The sequence below is a fragment of the Mustela lutreola genome, chromosome 2 (genome assembly GCF_030435805.1).
Source record: "Mustela lutreola isolate mMusLut2 chromosome 2, mMusLut2.pri, whole genome shotgun sequence".
Lineage (NCBI taxonomy): Eukaryota > Metazoa > Chordata > Mammalia > Carnivora > Mustelidae > Mustela > Mustela lutreola.
This window is the reverse complement of record NC_081291.1, coordinates 92,924,452-92,930,451: the sequence shown is the minus strand read 5'-3', so window position 1 is coordinate 92,930,451 and position 6,000 is coordinate 92,924,452.

The following is a 6,000-nucleotide window of genomic DNA, read 5'->3' as shown; positions in this document are numbered from 1 at the left end:
GATGGTCCTGGCACAGGGTTTCTCATGATGCTTTAGTTGAGATGTCAGCAAAGGCTGCAGTCAAATGAAGACTTGACTAGCTGGGCAATTTGTTTCCCAGGTGACTCAACTTGGTGCTGGATATTGGCGGAAGCCTCAATTTTATGCCAGATAGACCACTCCCTAAAGTTGTGTGAGGGTCCTGGAGACATGGTGGCTGGTTTCTTCCAGAATGAGCAATCTAAGAGAAAGCAAGATGGAATCCATGTCTTATGACCTAGTCACGGAAGTCAGCCCCATTTCTACAATATTTTATTGGTCACACAGGCCACCATAAGGCAATGGGAGAAGTAACTGCACAAGACCAGAATTCCAGAGGGGAGGATCACTGGGGGCTATTGAGGAGGCTGCCCACTACACCTTCCTCTCAAACCTGACGTAATGGTCCTCACATTTTATGTACCACCAGCCCCAACAGCTTTCAAACTCCCCAGAACCCACATGCTCTGTCCTCCATGTTTGTGTTCCTCAGGCCTGCAAGATCTTTTCCTCCCTTGTATTTGCCTGATGAAACTTCTCCCAGCTTGACTGAGGTATAGTTAACAAAAACTATATATATTTAAGGTACACAAGGTGATGCTTTAATATACTCATACATTGTGAAATGACTACCAGAATCAACCTAATTAACACATCTGTCACCTCACATCATGACCATTTTCATTTTTGTGTCTGCGGTAAGAACACTTAAGATCTATATCCTTGGGGTGCCTGGATGGCTCAGTGGATTAAAGCCTTTGCCTTCCGCTCAGGCTATGATCCCAGGGTCCTGGGATGGAGCCCTGCATCAGGCTCTCTGCTCAGCGGGGAGCCTGCTTTCCCTCCCCCTCTGCCTGCCTCTCTGCCTACTTGTGATCTCTGTCAAATAAATAAATAAATAAATAAAATCTTTAAAAAAAAAAATCTACATCCTCAGCAGAGTTCAAGTGCACAGTACTACAGTATTACTACTTTTTTTTTAACTTTTTTTTTTTAAGATTTTATTTATTTATTTGACAGAGAGAGAGATCACAAATGGGCAGAGAGACAGACAGAGAGAGAGATGAGGAGAAGCAGGCTCCCTGCTGAGCAGAGAGCCCAATTCCGGACTCGATCCCAGGCCCCTGGGATCATGACCTGAGCCGAAGGCAGAGGCTTAACCCACTGAGCCACCCAGGCGCCCCTACAGTATTACTTCTAACTAGAGTCACCGTGCTGTACATTAGATCTCCAGAACTTATTTGTCCTGTATTAACTTGAACATCCTAACCTTTGATCAACATCTGACAACCCAACCCGAGCCCTGGCAACCACCACTTTTATGATCTTGACATTTTTACATTCCTCAGAAAAGTGAGATCCTGCAGCATGTGACTTTCTGTGTCTGGCTTATTTCACTTAGGATAACGTCCTCCAGGTTCATCCATGCTGTAGAAAATGGTAAGATTTCCTTTCTTTTTAAGGCTGAATAATATTCTGTTGTGTATATACATACATATGTCACATCTCCTTGACCCATTCATCTGTTAACAGACATTTTGGCTGATTCTCTTGCATGTTGAATGCTTATCACTCAAAATTGTGTGCCTAGATTCCTGGTAGGCGACAGGAATTCAATACACATAGAAGTAAAATCCGAGGAAGAGATGGACCCTATCTGCAGATGAAGTGGTCCTGGTAGGCTCCAAGGTCCTGCACCACCCTGTCTGGAAACGTGCTGAGAGCCAGGAAGGACAGAGTTCATGGTCCACTGTTTTGGTTGGGTGGGGAGGGGGGAGGATCTTCATTTTTTTTCTGAGAAACCACTAAATCATTTCATTAGAAGCAAACTTCCCCCAAATTTATAAAAATCAATGCCAACAAGAAGGAAGCCCGAGGACTTGATAATAGAAGTGTTAAGAGAAGTATATTGGTTAGTTTATTGCAGCGTAATAATGCAGCGTAATAAACACAGAACCCGAGGAGCCTATGGCAATGAACATTCACTTCTGGCTGGAGAGTCTGTGGATCGCCTGGAGAGGTTCTGCTCTAGTCCTCGTTGGCTGGGATGACTCTGCAGGTTGGCTGGTGCCGGTCTGCTCCCCATCTCTCATCCTCCCCCTGTGATGGGCGGGCTAGCAGGTGAGAGCAGAGACGCAAGACCACGAAATCTAGTGCTCCTACATGGTCACTCCGCCCAGACTAGTTCTGTGGCCCAACTCAGAGTCAAAGGGGCGGGAAATCTACTTCCCGCATGGGGTTGGGAAGGCTACTGAATATAAGGCTACTGAATATAATATGGTGGGTCCAGAGAAGGATGAATTGGAAACAAAAATTCAATCTTTCAGAGAAAGAAACAGCCACCATATTTTCAAGAGAAAAAAATTTCTAGCTGTTTGAAGATTGTCTCCCAATCTAACCTTACAAGTCTACTTCGAAAATACTCTTCTTGGAGTGAAGATTTCAATTCTGCATAGATGCCAATGACTTTGAAATTCCTAATAAATGTATTATTTTATAATGCATATGCACTGGACCAGTAACATCCAGTTACCTCCACTTTCCAGAACATATTCTCTACTAATATTACTGAAACCAGTTTCTATTTCATACAGATGTTTTTTGCAACAGCGATTAAAGTCTATCTTCCACGAGTCAAGTCCTCTTAAGAAAATGATTGCAGTTTTCCATTTTGTGTCTTACTATTTTAACATTATTGCTTCCTGTACCTGTACTTCCTTTAACTGATTTTGTTCTCATCATGGTGTCTTGCCTCCCAAACACCCCCCCCCCCAATAAAGCAATACACTGTTAAAAAAAAAAAAATGATGTTCCTTCGTCCCCTTAAAAAAAGAATGGAGCTTCCTAAGGGCACTGGTGACACGGCTTGCTTTGGGGGTCACACGGGCAGGGTCCTAAAATGTGAAGTGTGGTAAGGTTTTGTGAGGACTCAGAGCTCACTTGCTTTCCAGAGCTCCCTTCTTCTTGACCCTATCAGCTCTTAGCTGACTGTCAGCTAATTTCTAGTCAAGAGTCAGCTGAAAACGGCTAACCATTTTGGGGTGTGCTTGCATAGTAGTAGAATCTTGGAAGACTAAGGAAGCTTTCAGGGATGAGTCTCCAATGATGGGGTGTCAGGCAGCCTGACAATCAAGCTAATGAGTCCTCCTCCAAAGTGAAGGGCATCTTCCAGTTTGAAGCATTTCTACACATTAGGCTGAACCTCACTGCCAATTTCTTGTGATGGAGCCTATCACCTTGTCTTATCCGCTCTTCACAGCAGTGTGCAGACATAGGCAGGAAAAGACAGAGGAAATGGCTTGCCCTAGATCGCATAGTAAATGGCAAGAGTGAGTCTAGAATCCAAGTCACCTGGTATTGTGTTTTTTCCCTTATGCAGATTGTGGCAGAAGCATTAATTAATTGAGAGCGAGAGAAAGAGAGAGAGAGAGAGAGAGCGCTGGTGGGGGAGGGAGAGGGACAAGAAGATACAGCCCTGAGTGTGCAGGGCTTGATCCCAGGATCTTGACCTGAGCTCAAATCAAGAGTCAGAAGCTTGACCAACTGAGCCACCCAGAAGCCCCTGCAGAAGTTTCCAACACTCTTTACTGTGTGTCCAAGCCTGCCCCATCCCGTTTCCCACCCCCATATACACATCCCTTCTCTTTGCCTCATTTTTCCATTTTTTTTGCTTCTTTATTTTCTCCATGGCCTGGCCCGATCTTCTGACACATTAGTTACTGATCCCATCATCTTGAAAAAAGAGTGGGGTGTTTCCCCCCTTAGAGCTACTGTTTAATTTGTCAGCCTCCTTTATCCTGAGCCCACTGTGATGGCTGGACTTTATAATAGACCCAGAGCTTTTGCTCCAACCTCAGCCCCAAATACATTAAATAATTAACTTCCTTCACTCTCCTGTGTGTGTCTTATCTCCTCATCATCCAAAATAGCTGATGGCATTTCCTCTGCATAAATAGAAAGCGGAAAGGTCAACTGGTGTTTGTGAAATATATACACACATATATATATTTATATATGTATATATATTACAAAGCAGCAAGCCAGCGGGGTTCTTTTATTGTCTCCTACCTGTGACCGGTTCATAACGACACCTTCTGCCTTCCTTAATCCCCCCGCCAGTTTCTACCCAGTGAACGACACTTTTGCATTTTGATTTGTGATTAATATCAACCCTGGAGTCATTCGAAATCCAGACTGAGTCAGACTGAAGGGGAAAGTACTTTCCCGATAGTAATAATAAAAAGCTATTTTTTTTTTTTTGTTACCTTCCATCTAGCACCACCGCCCTCACTCCCAGTGAAGCACACAGTGGTTTTCTCCTGTGAGTCTGGGTTTTTTTTTTGGGGGGGGGCGGGGGAGCAGTCAGTTTTTTTGTAGTTCCAGCCACAGAGCTAGAGGAATGACCCTATCAACACATTCTTAAATCCGGGGTTTTGTTCCCCGGGCACATTCATCTGTTTGTGAAAGATGGAAGAGAATACTGGAAATGCAGCTGTTTCCTATTCGGACCCAGCAACTCACACAAGTATTCTGTTCTAATGTTATGAAAACCATTAGTAAGAAGATTCAAAAACTTTTATAACTTGCTACTATTGTCCTCCTCTTCCGGATCCATTTCAAATCTGGTCAGAAAAGGATATGGGAGCTATGAGGAGCCCTTCCAGGGAATGAGGGCTCTTCCCTGTCAGCAGGATGGGAATGTCCTAGGCCCCCCAGGGCAAACCTGATCATCAGTATTCTACCCTGGTAGGGGTTACAAGTTCTGGATTTGGGCTTGAACAACAGGCTCAAGGTCAGAATTCTGTGAAGTCTCAGTTTCCACCCCCAGGAAGGAGCCCATTTTTGAGGCCTGTTTTTCCTGCCCCAGACATAGGGGCTGTGAGATCAGCAACACAACTATCACCTGCCGGCCAAGGATAAGGGCTTGACACACCTCTACCTCTCCACAGTGTACAGGAGTTGAGGGAACACAGGACAGTGATGTTCATGAGCCCGGGAGCACAGCAGAGTTTGTGGGTTCCCGTGGTTCCCTTGGCTGCTGGGCAGAGGTGGGAATGAGATATAGAGCACGTTGACTGTGCTGCCTTGCCCTTGAACTGATCCCATCGAACTCCCAGAAGCCATGTTAGTCACACTTTGACCTTTTCCCTCCCAACCACTGCATCTTCAGAGTATTCACGGCAAGGCATCTGAAGTCTTTGGGCCTTCTTCCCGGTCCTCATACCACCTTCAGAGATGTTAGTGAAATGAGTCAGGCCCCCAGCAGACCAAGTACTGCTCCCAACACAGGGAGGAGAGGCTGCAGGAGGGAGGGTCTCAAACGGTGGTCTGAGGGGGTTCTCACACCAGGAGCATCAGCTTCCCCTGGGACTTGTAAGAAACGCAAAGTCGCCATTTCCACCAAGACCTATTGAATCAGAAATGCTGGGGATGAGCCCTGAATTTGTCTTAACGAGCACTCCTGGTGATGCTGATGCTGACACTCAAATGTGAGAAACACTAGTCTAAAAGGCACTGCCTTGTGCGGGGGCAGGGCACCACCATAACGGGTCGGTAAGGACACTCTGCCTCAGTGTCCTCCATCATTAGCGGAGGGCAGAATGCTGACCGCTAGATAACTCGTGTGTCAGGCTCACCAGATTGTTCTGTAAGAGAAGATAGGCTTTGGCCCCATGCCTCCCCAGAGACAGGAGGGGGTTGAGGCTGGGTGTTTATAAAGTTTCTCTCCTTGACAGAACTTTAGACTGGCTCCTCTGAGCGCTCGTTCAGCTGGGCCTCCGCCTGGTGGGCCCTGTCTCCAGCCTGCTGAGTCCAGTGTAGCCAGAATCCTGTAAAGGTGGTTTAGTGGGAATCCACCACCCCAGCTCTCGGGTCACCCCCGACCTGTCTTCAGCAAGAGTCCTGTGAAGTCAGTTTGGCAACAATCTCCCCTACTCTACGTGTCTTCTCTTTGTAACTTGACATCCCTCGAGCCCTGCTCTG